This window comes from Netta rufina (assembly GCF_964035555.1).
Source record: "Netta rufina genome assembly, chromosome: 2".
NCBI lineage: Eukaryota > Metazoa > Chordata > Aves > Anseriformes > Anatidae > Netta > Netta rufina.
Window position 1 is genome coordinate 19242552 of NC_140124.1, and position 16405 is coordinate 19258956.

Below are 16405 nucleotides of genomic sequence, written 5' to 3' on the forward strand. Positions count from 1 at the left end.
CGGTGTCAGTTCGCATTTTTGCAGCTATGGCACACCCCTTTATCCACGCAACACACGATACACAATTATCTTGCAGAGGTCACAGGAGTCAGCTCTCCCTTTCATCTCATTCACATCAATTAGAAAAATATGCCAAAGTTCAATGAGGTTGGCTTTTTTTTTTTTTTTTTTTTTTTTTTTTTTTTTAGGGCAGTTAAGGGACCGATCCTTGACTTAGAAGCTCACAGCCTGGTCTCATGTCCTTGGGGTGAGGGGCTGCAAACAGAAAGAAGTAGGCAGTTCATTTCTAAACAAAATGGGAAAAAAAATTAGATAACTTTTGTGCACGTGCCAAAGAAACATTATCAAGGACGTCTTGGGAAGACTCCATCATTCTAGAGAGAACTGGTAATCTCTATTCATTATTATAAGAATATTAATGGGAAGGAAGCAGGATGGCAGAGGACCGACGTGGCTACAGGGCAGCAGCTCCACCACCCACAGCCAGCTGCGCGCAGGGCAGAAACCCCAATTGTGCGGCCCTGGGGCAGGCACCAGCCATTGTGCAGGCACGTCCAGCCGCAGCAGCACCACTAGCTGTCAGTGCGTATTTCCAAACGTGGTGACATTCCTTCTGTCCTCCTGCTTTTGTTTGCGCCTCAGTCTTGTAATTAGTGCCAATCTCCTTCAGTGGTTTGTTAGGAGCCCATCCTCAGCATCCTCTGCGCTCTGCTGGGCAGCGTTTCCTAGTTTTTTTCCCTGAGATGCTCTTTATGCAGTATGTGTATTTCTCCATATTTAGTAAGGTTCTGAAAACCTATAGCCCTGAAGGGCAGCATGAGATTCAAGCATTTAATTAACTATTAACCATATAATTTGTACTGTAATGTTCAGAATTGTATATACACATACGCAGGAAAGTGAGCACATCGTTAGATCTATAAAATTAATTTCAGAATTTATGTTCAAGCTTCCTTTTTCCATCAGTAGGCTTGACAAAGCCTGTTTCACAAAACAGAGGCTGTGAATGAAAGCATTTTGCACCAGATCCTCCTATGCCACTGCAGGTTATCACCTCATCAAGGGAGAACTCCTCTTAAAACTAAAAATAGTTTCCAGGTTCGAGACTGGGCAAAAGAATTCCCAACCAGATAAGATAAATAAAATACATTAAAATAATAAATTTCCAGCTAATTTATTAAAACAGGCAAAACTTTCTTTCCAACTGTCATGGGGTCTTGCTCCACAATTTTCACTGTAGGAAACCACAAGCCTAAGACAAAGCCCGAAGTGTCCCCGGTGGCTGGAAGGCAGCCACTCGCCCTGCAAAAATCCCCCCAGCCGTGTCCCCTTCCTCCAGCTACTCATCGTTTGGGAAGGCAAGGCATTGCCGAAGCTCTTGTCCATATCATCTGTATATGCACAGACGCCAAGTCAGACACTGCCTGGAAGCTTCGGATTTGCCATTAATGTGCCGCATGGCTGATTCACACATTCACAGTTAAGTCCAAAACACCCCCCAAGTGCCAAATTTATTGCACATTTACAGTAACTCCAACGCTTCCCAGCAGCCCCAGGCTCATCGCACATGCTCTGCGCTGTGCAAGTGTAGAGATTTCTGCCTGGGAAATCCCCTGCACACAAAAGACGTGGTGGTAGCCCAAAGTCAGCAGCCGAAATGAAACACGTAATGGCAGCTGCTCTGCTGCTGGTGGTGGGCCTGGGAGAGACGAGGAGAACCACCCGGATTCTGTGTGACGTGGAGCAAAACACGGAGCGCTGCCTCCTTGCTCTCACTTCTCTAGGCTTTGTGCAGGAAGGGGCATTAATGGAAATCACTTTTCATGTGCTTAACTTCAAGGAAAAATCCTTGCAGTGGAGTCCCGAGTTGTGCTTTTGTCTGTATCCCCAGCTGTGTTTCTGGAGGAAAGGATTTACATCGACTGGCATAAAACTACTGACATTAAATACAGTTGTTTAATAGCCACTTGGCTATCAAGATTGATAGTCAATTATAAACATTTATTTAAAGACGTTTATAATATTAACAGAAACGTTCAGACTGTTAATATAAATGTATCTCATCATAACTCCTGCTAACGGCACATCAGCAGGCAAGCGAGGTTTTGCTCACTTGTGTTTATCCACACAAGTTTACCATCAAGACTGACTGACTTTAATTAATAAAGGCTGATCTTTCAGCTTTTCTTTCCACTTCTGCAGTTATGAAAAATCTATTTCTGAAGGTGGACCCCTATGATAAATGGAGCATGTCAGTGAAACAGCTTATGATTTCAGTTTAAAAGAAATATATATAATTAAAGCAAAAAGTTTTTCTGCACAACAGAGACCGAAATTCCTACCATCTGGAAAATGTAAATACTCTCAATCATTAAGCTACAAAGTCTCAGCGTTTGCTAAAAATGATGTAGATATTCAGTACTGTGCCGCATTTCTAAAGCCTCAGTGCAGTAATCTACGAAACGTGCTCTTCCCCCACTTTGTACATAAAGCAGTTTATTTCAGGTAGTATTTCCACTGCGCCTAAATTATTCTTGAAAGGGTACGTTTCAACAGAACTTAGCACGTGCAATGGTAAGTAGATTTTGGAAACGTCTGGCAATTAAATTTCTTAAGTCTTTGTTTTGTGAAAATAAATCAAAACTGGTTTCGAAGCTGAGCTATGATCTAGGATTATACTGTTTGCCCTGTAAGGAAATCATTTGCAATCTGCATCATCTAAAGAAATGCCTTAAGGACTACAACGGTGTTTCATTTTTTTTCTCAAAATTTCTATTATTGGGGGAAAATAGAACACAGAGACAAAAATATTTTCATTGACTCCCACAAGTCTTTTATTAGACTCAAGAGGCAAAGAAAACATATAACACCTGGCTTTCTGATGGTAAGAGGAAACTAGAATTATTTTTATCTGTTTCCCCTCTACACCTCCACTACATTTCTTCAGCCCCTCATTAAGTCATATGTCAACTCGGGACGATACCCTTTTTCTCCAAACTCCCCCTGACAACGCATTAATTCCCCAGCTCATTTCTGCAGCATAGCTTCCTTCTCTCACATTTAACCTTCCCTGAGAAGGACTTCACCTTTTTGCCCAAAGTAATATGTTCACACACACACGCCCCTTTGTTTTTTAATTCATCATTAAAATGGCATTCTGTGCTCCAACCAGGTTAATCTGAAGCGTGCACCACAGACATTACCTCATCTGTGCAGCACATGCAGTTCGGTACATGCAATCTCCTTTATGTGACAATCTCTTCAAGATTGCAAATTATCAGAAACATGAAAGCATTTTTCACATTATGAAGAGAACGATGGCACATAAAGGCACCACCAAAACTTGAATTATTTTTAAAAGACAATGAATACAGGTTAAAAAAAAAAAAAAAAACACGTTCATGTTCATATGCAGCCAACAACGGTGTGATTTGGTTTTATAAAGAAATTGAAATATTTTTGTACGTGTGCAGTTCTTTTTTTCTTTCATAAAATGATAAAGCTCTAGACTTGTCTCTGTGCCCTGGTTGATAGATATTCCATTAGACCTTAGGGGATAGTATAATTAATTGTTATAATTAAAAATATGTATATGCACACAGCAGTTGTTCAAACGGCTGCCTGGTCCAATACGAGAAAAGCCAAACCTGTATTGAAGAAATATTTTTAGTTCTTCATGTTTTGGCACAAATTATTTATGACTCAGGATAGCTGGAAAATGATTTCCATAAGCAGCTTGCTTTTCTTCTTTCTTTTCATCATTTTTCCTCTAAACACTGAAACTCAGCATAACCCATATGTACACTCCTTTACTTTTTCTGCTAGCAGTACTCAGTTCTCTTTTGTTACTGTATGGAAATGTGGCTACCTAAATTAATGTATTGCACATTGCTAATTTTTAAGCATTTAAGGCTCAATCCTACTCGTTTTGGTAAAACTCTACTAGATTTCCAAAAAGAACAGAACAGGTCACTCAAAAAAGAACATGGTCTGCATTGTCTAAACCTGAAGCTATTGTGCTCTCCTCTATATTATTTAGAGGAAGCTTCATAAAGGGCATAAACAGCTTGGCAGAAATTTATTTTCCAGATTTTGAGGAAGGAAAAAAACTGATATATTTGCAACATTCATATACAATTTTGCCATCTAGAAAACAGCCACATGCTAAATAAAACCATCTTCAAACATAGGTACAGAATACTTCAAAATCTTCTGATCTAACCAAGCGGTTTGCATTCAGAGGCCACATCCCCACTCACAACACAACTGCATCTGGACCATTACGTTTAATAGCCCTCGGTGGACCTACCCCTCCCTGAACCCTCTCATACCTTTGGCCTCCACAAGTGTTGCATCTATTCTAAATACTTTCCTCTTGCTGCAGCCCTAGAAGCCCAAATTAGCTTATTTATTGGCAGAAACCTCCAGGAGGTTTGAATAGTGTGTTTTGAGGATTAGAACCATCAATACCCCAGAGCAGAATAAAATGCCCCTCAAATAATAACAATAATTAAAATAAATAAATACATAAATAAAAATAAAAGGAAGAAGAAGAAATCATTACATTAGAAAGGGGAAAAGGGAGAAAACTTTTGTCTTTACGGTTTATATTAATGAAGTTTTTGATCATTTTAAATATAAATTGGAGAAAAAAATCCATGTCCCTTCCCATCTCACCAATTGTACCCTCTCCTTCCAACTGTTCATGTCAAGCTCCAAAGACAACAAAGAACTGACCTTTAGGCTGATCCCCATCAAATGTCTTTTACATTGCTTTTAAGTTTGACTAGATCTAGACAGCATACAATATACAGCACCAAGGCTCAAGGAAAGGCAGACATTTCTACATTAAACACAGATAACACCTATATCACTTATTAGGAGACATGAACTACATCCCTGATAGCGAAAGATAATTCAGTATTTCCAGGACACATTGACAAAGTCAATGGAAGGGTGCAAAACAGAAAGCTATTTCTTTAAATAGTAAAGTTTAGATCCAAAGAGAGACCCTGTATGTAAGCCTTATTGCTCGTTAATTCTCACATTTCACCAAGGACAAAGAGAGGCTGAGGGAGAGCGAGTAGAGGGGTACTGGGATGTTAAGCAAAGAAATATCGGGGAATTGTGATAACGTTGCACTACTTCATGCCCAACATACAGCTGCTTCCAAGCCCTGTATTTGTCCAAGGAAAGCTGAATGCAGGCAAGAAATTTCTGTCAATGCTGTTCAGATGTGCAGATGCAGTAAACATGCACGAGGAAAACAGAAACATGCAGGTAACTGTAACCAAGAGCTTTGTTAAGACAAATTCACTTCTGCAGAGCGTAAAATATTTATTATCACCACAGGTGGTGTAAGTTTGTTTTGCAGACACTCGCAAACCTTTCCATTAAATCTATAAAAGGAACAGGTTTACCACCTTCACCTCCACCCAGAGCAATGCTTGAAACCCAAAGCCCTTGGGTAGACAAGAGTCCCCAGACCCCCTTTTTCTTTGGAGGACTGTCCCTTGCCAAACTTCTCTAACTGTGGACAGCTGCCCCTGGGAATCAGCGTTACCAGGAGGTCGATAAGAACTGGGAGGGATATAAAACCCATGGCTGTGACTGTTGCAACTGGAGTTGGTGTCGAGGAAATCCAGCTGTCCTTCTTCCAAGCCCTTGAATTAGCATTGTGAACAGCACCATGCCCAGAGCAGAGCAGAGGCAGATATGCTGTGCAATACTTTGGGGCACCTACTCAAAAGCACAAAGGCCAGATCTGATTGCAAAGGCCAAGGAGTACTAAATCAACCAACAAACAGAGCTCCAGCCCAGACTCAAGCCTCCAGATGCTCTTCCTCTTTTCATTTCCTCTCTGAATTGTTCACTAACATCTGTGTTTCCTTTTAAATACCATGCTACAATCCAAAAGCATTTGTAAAATTTGTTAGTTTGTACCAGACTAGGCTGCTAGTAGATAAAAGTGGCAGAATACAGGGATGATGTGGAAGTATATACGGAAAGTATGGCAGAGCAAGCTTCCAGCAGGCGATGTCTCCTCTTAATGTTCTCTCTCTGCAGCATCTCCCAGCTCATACACATGCTCGCTGCTGGTGAAAGTTTGCCTCAGTTGTTGCTGCTTTCCTATTTTCCTTCCTTCAGCTGTAAGACAGCCTGGAGAGCAACACATCTGCTGAGGAAATAAGGTTTCTGAAAGCTCGCTGTTCTGTGATGTATTTTTTCACATCAAGTCCCCCCACCTTTAAATTCCTTTTCGGAGTCAATGAGCTTTCAATTGCGTGTTTACACAGCGCTGAGTCCTCAGAAGGGAGAATTAACCAGAAAGACAACCAGGGGCTGTCTCAGCCGTGTAACAGTTTGAAAAACCGAGCAGATACACAACAAGTCATAGAGAGAGGGCACAAAAGCCCGCTGTTCCTGCCTGTAGCAGGATCTGCTCCTACTCCCAGCTCATTAATTGCTAGTTTTCCTGATTATAGAAACAGCTTTTTCTGCTGCGGAAATGTATGGCATCGTGTCATTTGCATATGCAAACTGACACGCGAACAATGAAGCAGTTGCACAGTTCCTTAGAGGGCAACAATGTAGAGGATTTACGATATGTATATGGCAACAGGCAGGGAGGGAGTACGTGGAAATGGACACACAATGCCTGCTGATGTTCTTCACATTGCCTTCCCGATAAATAATCTTTCATGCAGTTTCCTGAAAAAAAAAAGGAAAAAAAAAAATAGGTGAAGTGTTAGTGAATTACTGCCACTGAGTTTGGGAAAAGAATAGAAGTAAATATCTGCACAACTTTGATTTGCCTGCAGAATCATAAATATTCATCAGATTTTCGTCTATGATTTCTGGTTACACAATTGCACAGTGTTCTTCCACAAGATCTCTACATTACTCAGTGCAGATAAAACAGTGTTAATTTAATGAACAGAAGCTTAGCATTTTGATTTCTTCGTGTTATTCAGGGTATAACCCAAAGCATTATTTTTACATGCTATTTAAATTCTACTATCAAAAAAGGAACCAGTCATTTCTTCATGAGCATCTATCTCTGTATCAGAACATTTCTCTAATATGTTATTATTTTTCTCCTACATGAGGAGATGGCAACCAGTGCTATTATTCCCATTTTACAAAGCATGAACTGAACTAGAGACAGATTAGGGGGAAAATATAAATAATAATTTGAGATGCCAGAAGCCTGCTTCTTCAAAGTATTTGATGTTAAATAGGACCTCATGGATTCAAAGCACAGCTCTCGTTAGGTCACCGTCACCTTTGAGTGTCTAGAACTCCCACAAGTCCTACTTCACAAACATGAAAACAGTGATTACCTGTAGATTTTTTTTTAAATAATACGTCCAGGAAAATGAAGAATCCTGCAGGGATGGACGCCAGTTCTCCAGAAAATCATTCAACTGGCGTAATCGTTAACAATGCTTTTATCACTTCTATGACAAATGAAGAAATCGGACTGCAGTCCATTGCCTATTTCAATGTGTGTCATTGGATATTCTCTACAGGAGGCACCCTGCTCAGCGAGGCTCCAGGAAAACATCATGAACGTGGCATCAAAATCCATACCCAGGGAATGACACACAGGTGCCCAGTTAAAATCCTCCAGTTAGTTTCATTTCTGAGGTCAGAGAATTTTTTCCATGGCTTGACTTTGCACTTTTAGTAATAGTTTTCCATATACGCTTTATGCTTGAAGTTTCTTAATTAAAATAAAATGAAACAAAACAAAACAAAACAAAACAAAACAAAACAAAACAAAACAAAACAAAACAAATTAAAATAGATTGTATCACATGGACTCATGCTAATCCACAAGGCTCACCACTGAGGCTGACATCCTTAGATCCACCACAAACTAAATTAGGGTGAGAAAGTGACTGGCAGCAAGAGTAGGTTTTTATATCTGCATGGACCAATGCTGGAAGGGAGTGAAAAACTCACCTCACCAGAAACCTTCTCAGCTATTTGGTGATTGCAACAGAAGTGTGAGATTGAGCAACTGGAGATCTACCACTTTTTAATGTAGTCAGCAATGATCCACACGCTGATTTTGGTCAGCACGTGGCACTAAGGGCTGCAGAGAGCAGTGAAGGTAACATCTCCCTTACCAGCTGAGCTGGGTGGCCACAGCCCGACAGGATGGTCTGGAACAGCCACGGCGCGATCAGAAATGCAGGTGATGCTGGAAGGGGAGAAGACTACTTGGAGAATCAGCTTCTCAGAGCCAAGCAGAAGTCAGTTCAAACAAGCACCAGAACACAAGCTTGCAGCACAGGGTGCAAATGGAAATGCTGAGTGAAAGGGATTAATTTGCTACAGTACAATGCATTCCTGAGACCACTGCTGTGCTCAGTCCCGATGTCCACTTCTCAAAAACCTCTCATCTTCCTTACAGACAGCTCCATAAAAGTAATAAAAATTTGGAAAACAAGCTGTAAAAGCCCAAGCCAAGGAACAAACGCACAGCTAGGCTGGGCTGGATAGCCGCTGTCCTGTCTGACCCTGGAATTTGTTTTCAGCCCAGCTCCTTTATGGACACTGGCCAGCCTCATAAGTTTTGCAGCTTTCCTCTAAGGCAGCATTTCTTTTTTCAAGTTCTGCGTTTAAGCTTTCTGCCACTAAGTACAGGAGTCATAAAGGAAGGATTTCCCCACGCACACAGATGTAATAATTTGGCTTCTGATCTTAGGAAAAGATACGGATGTCATTTTCAGCTTCGTTTCCTAAGGAAGCAGAGACGTACAGGCACCATGTGTCTCTGTATGTGTACGGGCCGGTAATTGTCCAAATCTTCTGGCCAGCTTTAACCAAATTTGACAGAGGAGCACAGATTACTTTCAGCTACAGAGTTCCTGCACATTCTCTTTGAAACAGGTGTTCAGGTAGAAAAGGGGGACACCGTAAGCACCCCACACTAGGGGAAGTTGAAGCACGACCCTTCTAGATATTAGGCTCTAAGCAAGGCACAATAAGAATATCCTAATCATGGCAAAGCTTCACACAGAGCCCCTAATCAATCACAAAACATGGATCTGCAGAAAGTGCTGGAGCTGGTGAAGTCAGATTAACGGAATTATTTGTTTTGGTTTGCCTCAGGAATACCAGAGATTGGCCCCAGCTGCAGCAAGGTGCTGACAGCACAGAACTGAGGTGGAACAAAGAATCCCCTCAGGTCTCTGCCTGGCGCAGCTGCTCGAACGCTTATGGTTACAATGCTTGCCGGAGCCGGGGTAAGGCATTTCTTTCAAGTCAGAGGGGAGAGACCTTGGGGAGGCTTGATCTCTAAATCCTAAACTGCAATTCACCTGCAGGAGTCAGCACCACATAGTTTCCCTAACCGGGTCCCTGTCATCCTGGGAGCCTGTCTAGTTTAACACCAGATTTTCCCAACTCCACCTATGAAAAGGACCCAGCAGTTCCTGCTCAAGCTGACCAGTTTGTTATCTGAAAATGCAGTCGCCTAAATATAGGTGGAATTCCTACCAACTGAAATGTATCCTTCTGTAGTAAATTGTTGCAGATGGGCAAGATAAATGGGAAAAATCCCATTTTTTTGGACTAGGAGGGTATATGATCCAAATCACTGTGCTGGTACAAAGTCTCCTGAGAACGTACTGGTAAGTTCTCAGGATATTTATTTGACTAAGCTGCAAACAACGCTAATACCCAACAAAAAATAAAATAAGAAGTACACCCTGTCTTTATATTTTTCTTAACATTTTTGTTGAAATGCTAACACATATTACAACAAATTGTATGAAGCTATTAAGAGTGTTTCCCAGCAGCTCTGGAAACATCATTTCCCCAGTCTCTCTCTCTTTTCTTCTTTACTCCGAAGGATAAACATTAAGCTTACACAACAGCAAGCAATCATTGTACTGTTATTCAAAACTGCTAGTGATGTTCTCTTGATAACTCTCCTTTTCATATAAATCTTTTTTTAAAAAAAATCTGTATTTTCTGTTCCGATCCCTTCAGACAATTATTAGTTAGAGGTGAAAGGTTTGCATAACCTAACACTGTCACAAGTGCATGACAAAAGCAAGCTCTCAAGTGAAACCAAACTCTTTATTCACCTAGCTGTACTTCACAGAGATGACACGCCAAGAAGCCAATGTTTCTATAGTTAATTTATCAGTCTGAAGATCACAAAACAGTTTCTTAACATGTATGTATTTAATACCACATGATGATTTCCTATAAATAAAGCAAATGTTTTCACTTGGACAATTATAACATTTTGAACTAGTAAAGAGTTCTTTTATCTACAGGGAAAACCTGCTGGATTTTAATTGTGGAAAAAAAAAAAATCATTGTTAAGTCTATGAACTTTAGAATTAGTACAATCTTACAATATTTCTGAAATATACCTATGTCACAGCAAGTATGTATTCCTTTAAATATTTTAAGTGGAAAAATCCTCCAGGGGAATAAGTAGGACAAACATGTTTACGATTATTCAGCACTGTAGATTGCTGAACTGGTGATGTCAGCTCTACAAGGCATTCCTGCAGGAAAGAAAGAAAAAAAAAGAAGAAAAAAAAAAAAAAAAAAAGATAAAAACATACCATTAGAATGACCACATCTATGTCCACACACTGAAAGCATCCTCAAATTCCTCCTACTGCTGTACCAGAGCAGGTGAGAGGGATGTGATTCTCACAGCTGCGTGTAAGAAGCAGACACCCAAAGTGACATGGAATGTATTCAGCTTCCAAAGTAACGTATTTCAAAGTACTGTTTATTAGCAGAAAGCATTCTGATTAAGAATAATTGTTTTGTATTCAATGCAAAGTGCTTTTGACCATTCTGAAAAGGCAAAGTGCACCTATTCCCTCAAATTCCTCCTGCTGGGTGCTCAGCAAATCCCTCTGCATTGCGTTCTCCTTTGACGAGCACAGAACAAATGCTGTGTTACGGGATGGCAGCAGCTCTGGCCCTGATGTGACACGGGGCTCCTTGACAGGCCTCGCTGTCAGTTTGCATCGGAGCTGCCTCTTGGCTCCTCACCAGGCTCAGCTGTGGAGGAATCACGCTGTGCTGATTTAGCAGCGCTGTCTGCCGCACTGACCGCCGCTTCGGGGCCTGCTACGGTGCTGTAGCTGCGAGCACACCTGCAGTTGTACCACCTTGTGCTACATGAGGCGAGGTCAAAGGATTAGTTGGACAAATGAGCTGCTTAGATGACCCACTGGCGCTGAAAGTGCAAAAGGCGTTCCAACAGGTATGGCTTTTTTGACTGGCAATGAGCTGTAGCACGAAACCAGCATCAGATGTTGGTGTCTGTATGACTCGCCAAGCCCAGGACTTGATTTTCTGACACTAAGCACCCCCTGTTAGTTTTTCGTTAAGGAAGGCGAGATATCCTGGCCCAGCGCAACTCTAGTAATGACACTGTGCCCCCTGCAGTTTCCAGGGGATACGGTCCCTCCCCGGCTTCCTGCTCTGAGCTGCTATGGTACAAGGCTTTGTTACAGAAATTGCTTTTTTTTTTTCAACCCAAAGAAAGTCTGGGCTGAGACTTGGTGATGCTCATAAGCACAGATAGTGAGGACTAGACTCTGGCTACGTGGGTGCTTGGGCAGAAATTATCTCAGCACCTCATTAACTGGTTTTCATTCCTTATGAAGGTGCTCAGGGGAAAGTCACTATCAGTGCAAACCCATGCTTTCAGGGAAAGCGTCCTCATTTCTCTAGAAGCTCACCCTCACTCCATCCTCCACTGCCATGCAGGCCAGAGACACCCACGTGCCATTTACGTGTCTTTAGACCGACTCCAGGCACCGCAGAGCCAGCACCACTCCTCGAGGAGCCCTCCTGCTGCGCTGCTCACTGGGACATGCTGCTGCTGTGGGGCCAAAGCTCAGCTCGAGGGCGAGCCAATGGCACTTGCACAGCCAGGCTCTCTGACCAAGCTCTACGTGCTAATAAATAATAGCTGCAAATAGCTGCAAAGCACTATTCATAGATGGTATTCATCTATCCATCTTACATGGCCAGCACTATGAATATTCAGACTCACATTCATAGTACTGGCCATATAAGTAGCATCCCAAACCATTTTCCCCCACACAGTTAAGCACAAGTTTACAGCTATCCTAAATCATTAATATTGCAAACACTATTAATACTATTACAAATAATACACAAAGCAAATAAAATACAAAGCAAATGATTCCCCTGCAGGACTGAGAAGTAGTGATAGCATAAGCTTCAGCGGCTATACCTATTGTTAAAAGTCTAAGATTTAACCTAAAAACAGTACCAAACTTTCCTACTAAACAAACTACAGTTCCTGTAACATAAATAAAACACTTTTCTGGACCAAGCCCAAGCAGCATGTTGATCCGTATACACAGTCAGTTTCCTGCTCATAGGTGGCATTTATCACATCTGCGTTTCCTACTGAAATTGGAATTTAAAACAATTTGGTTTACTTCAAACATGGACAATGTCTGCAGGCTTCAGAAAACAGCTTTCTGTAATGCTTGGGGCTCACCAAGTCTGCACTGATCTTGGCTTAATTTAAGGAAGCAAAGGAGTGGAACTTTTCTTGCCCCGAGTGAAATGCCGACTCTCCTGGAGTCAGTGGAAAACTCCCATTGACTTCCATGGGGCCAGACTGTCACCTCTGCCACTGCATCCTCCTCCACCAAACCGAATATGGGCAGAGGGAAGTAGCAGGCTACATACTGAAAAATATTCCTGCGCAGGTTTATTTTAAACAGCTGACACTCCTAGTGACTTCTGAAGGACCGAAGGACCTCTTTTTAAGCACTTTAGCTGGTCAAGACAACAGCAGAGGGAAAAAAAAAAAAAAAAAAAAAACAAAAAAAACAAACAAACAAACAAACAGAAACGCACAGTTCTTCATTCCCATGTGGTTGCTCTGAGAGATTTGCTGTTTCCATGTTCCTGCAGGGGCTCTCCAGCCTGTCACAGTCATTTCTCTGTGGTCTTTCTCTGGTCTTCCCACCTTGCTAGCTCATTTCGTTAGAAATACTGAACTATTTGCACTACATCACTGCAAGGCAAGATGGCATTGTTCTCTTCTTGTACATACAAGACTTGGAAACACAAAATTTCAAGCCAAATCAGATCTCTCAAACAGTTTTTGACAGGGAGCGAGAAGGGCTGGTGGGGGTGGGAAGGGGGATGATAGGACTGAAGTGCAAGCCAGCAAATCCAGACCAGGCCCTGTGAGGGTAACTGGGATCAGCCATTGCTTATCAGGCCCACAGAGGCAAGGCAGGTCCGGGAACTCAGCCCATGAGTCCACAACCTGCCATGGCCGGGCAGCACGGGGCTGTGGGGAGCTGGAGACCAGCATCCTACAGCAGCAGTGGGGCAAAGACTGATGGCCCCAGGCTGGCATCAATTTTGGACCTCAGTACTGTGAGCTGGGCTCTCGTGAAATCTTAATGTCCTGGAGGGCTTCATGTGTTCAAGGAATAGCTCTCCTTAGAAGCTAAGGTAGCTCCATATTTTTCCAAAATCAGATCCCCTTTGCCTCATGTCTCCGGTGCCCCCTGAGGACCGTCCTACAAACCACACAACGCCGTAGCCTGTGCGAACACCGGGTTCACAAGGACAGTGATTTAAGCACAGCCCAACTCACTTGAGGGACATGGTCTATCTTTGGCACTAATGACGGAGTCTTGTAGCAGAGATGATGTCAACTCTCAGAATCAAAGTGGACCAAAAGCTCCTTAGAGTAAGGCTGCATTAATTTGCACAGAAAAGCTTCATCCTGCATTTCCTAATTTTTGAATGCTTCTTGAATGCTCCTTTGTATACACTTATTCTTTTGACAGTATTTTCTTGTAAATTAAAAAAAAAAATAGAAAAATAAACTCTTTATTGATTAAAATTCTACCTGTCCCATACTCCATTTGCCTTGGGACATCAGAAGCTGCAGGTGGGTGCTGTGTGACCCAGTTTAATGAAGAGACAGTGCAGGGGAAGAGGGGTGCACAGTTTTCCAGTAGAATTTGGAGTTATTTGACTTGGCAGAAAAAACAGCAAATAGCCATAACAAATCTTCAGTCTGCATCACTCATGGCCAAACAGCTCCGCAAGCACGGCACAGCTGGCAGCACAAGGGCAGGAATGAATAAACTGGAGATAAGGGAAGAAAGAGCTTCTTACAAAGTCTTTCCACCAAATGTAAGAGCACAAGCAGAGCAAGGGGCATCTCCTTTCTGGCTGGCAAAAAGGTGCGCTCCCATGGCTCTTATATTTGGCGCAGTTTTTCAGATTGCTTCCCAAGCACGAATGTACAACCTAACCTTGTGTTTTAAGCTTTTCCGAGAGCTTGGTGCCCCATATCCCATTTAGAAAGAACACACCACACAAAACATGATTTCTCTCGCTTTCAGCCTGGATTAAGACCCCACAGGCAGCAGCCTCAGCAGACTGCACCCCTGCATCTTGGCAGGCTCATTTGGTGTGAGAATCCCTCAGCTCTGGCAGAAAGTCCTCAGCACAGACTGCAGGCTCCTTCTCATTTCCCATCCTGCCAGCCTCACAAACCTGGTATCCCTTTAGAATCATAGACTCATTAAGGTTGGAAAAGACCTTCAGGATCATCTGGTCCTACCATCCCCCTATTACCAATGTCACCCACCAAGCCATGTCCCTCACCCAGAGGGGTGCACCTCTTTAGCCTGGGTCTGGCAAGGATGGGGCTTAACTCCATCAGCCTGAAGGAGGACCCAGAGCCTGGGTGCCCAATTCCTCAGCAAGAGCTCTGGTTTTTGGTGAGCTGCTGGGGGGAGAAGCACGACTACCATGGTTCTTCGCAGACCTCAGCACCGCACTGGGCTGGGACCAGCCTCAGCTATGCCTCAGCTATGCCTCAGCTACACAACACCTGGCACCTCAACACCTCATGAAGGCACTGCTGCCTCTCCAGGCTGCCCCGCTGGGCTCGAAGCCCACCCCGCTCCCTACATTTACACGCTGAGGACCTCCCCTCGCCTCCTGGGCTGCCGGGGGCCTCCCTGGACCCCTCCTCGTTCCTACCCCTCCCCACCACCCCGGGCCCCGCCCGGCGGCCATGGCGGCCGTCGCCTGAGGGCGGCAGACAAAGGGGCGGGAGGCGGGCAGCGGGCCCCGAGCACGCCGCCGGGGCTGCGGGCACACGCGGCGCCTCCTGCCCGGCCCCGGGGGCTCCGTGCAGCCGCCTCGGCCCCGGGGTGGGCCCGGCCCGGCCCCGCCGCCGTGCTGGGGGCGGGCGAAGGGGAGCTCCGGAGCTGGCCTCGCCGGGGCGCTGCTGCTCTCCCGGCGGGGCGGCCCCCGCCATGTCGCGTCGCTCGCTTCGAGCCCAGCCCGGCCGGCATGGCTCGGCTCGGCGTGCGGCAGCGCTGCACACCAGGACTAGCGCTCAGCGCCGGGATTCACTTGACATTAAAAAAAAAAAAGAAAAGAAGAAAGAAAGAAACCACCCTAATTATAATCATTTAGAGGTGCCTGAGTGACAGCAGGCTCAGTTCGGGGTTGCACTCGCAATTAGGGGGAGGTAACGACGCGGCGCGCAGGGTGTTCAGATGGATGGGGCGGCCCCGAGGATGCGGCCGGGCGGGGCCCGAGCCCCGCGGTCCGCGGGAGGGGAAAGTTTGGAGCCCCATAAAACAGGAAGACTGCGGCTGCTGATGGAAAACAGACCCCGCCGGAGCAGGAAAAGATTTATACGGATCCTTTTATATATATTTATATCGCCCGAGATACGGATACTTCCTCTATAAACCTTTTACCATTCAGCAGGCACCTCCTTCACCTACTTCGTTTTTACTCCCGACTATCGATCCCCGGGGGTTTCCATGCCTCATTAACAGATTGGCGGCTAAATGAGTAGAATTAATTTTTAAAACCCTTTAATTTACTTTATTAATTACACAAGCGCGCCTTTGACCGCCCCGCGCGCCCGGCTCCCCAGGCAGGCGGTGCGGTAGGGCGGCCGCCGCTTTGGGGTGGGGAGAGGGCTCGAGGGGGGCAAGAAAGGGGCTTAACCGCCCCCCCAAGGGCCGTCGGGGCTCCCTCTCGACCCCATAACCCCTGCGGGCACGGGGTCCGGTCCCCCTCCGTCGGCTGCCCGGGTAGCGGCTGCCGGCCCCGGGGCGGCTGGGTCGGGGTCGGCTTCGCCCCGCTCGTCCCCGCAGCCCCCTCGGTACCCCCCTCGGGGGCTCCCCTCCGGCTCCCGAGGCATCCCCCGGTGCTGAAAGGGGGCTCCTGGGAGCCGGCAGCCGGAGTTTGTTTGCTTTTCCCTCTCTCAGGGCTCCCCTTTCGCCGTGGTGTTGGCTTCAAACAGTTAAATCCGCATCCCGGGGTTCACACGGCAGTGAGTCGAGGAAAACCGGCTTTATTTATTGACGCTTAT